Source organism: Mytilus californianus, unplaced genomic scaffold (assembly GCF_021869535.1).
Source record: "Mytilus californianus isolate M0D057914Y unplaced genomic scaffold, xbMytCali1.0.p SCAF_2, whole genome shotgun sequence".
Taxonomy (NCBI): domain Eukaryota; kingdom Metazoa; phylum Mollusca; class Bivalvia; order Mytilida; family Mytilidae; genus Mytilus; species Mytilus californianus.
In genome coordinates this window covers 127,713,911-127,714,429 of record NW_026262668.1, presented here as the reverse complement: position 1 = coordinate 127,714,429, position 519 = coordinate 127,713,911, and positions in this window count along the sequence as shown.

Genomic DNA, 519 nt, shown 5'->3' with positions numbered 1-519 from the left:
GTAACGTCAGGAAAATTTCTGGTAGCGAAATCTTTTTATACAACTACGTACCTTAATTACGTTTTTACTGATTGCAGGCATTCAGGTGCCCGAGGGAATACACATTTAGTTTCTTAATTCTAAAGTAAATTCTGCCCTAGAGGCAGTTTTCATACATTGCATGAAAGAGTGCGCACCAACTGTACCAAGAGATCTGCGGAGTAATTCCAAAGCCTTTTATTACGCTGTCTATATAATCTAGAACCCTTGCAACAGCTCTTCAAAGGAAACATTTGTTTTAAAACGTAAGCGTCAAGAATCAAGCAACACTCATAATTTCATATGACTTCATAATGAATACAACTCTATACCTAGATAAGACACAGGGTTGTGGACTACAAAAATACAAAAAAAAAGATTGTCATCTGTCGATGATCAAACCAACGGCTTCCCTACTACACTATAGCACATGTTTTTTATTCTCTTTAAACTTTTCGTCTTGAAATGTGATGCATATGGCTTACAAAGAATACAAATATG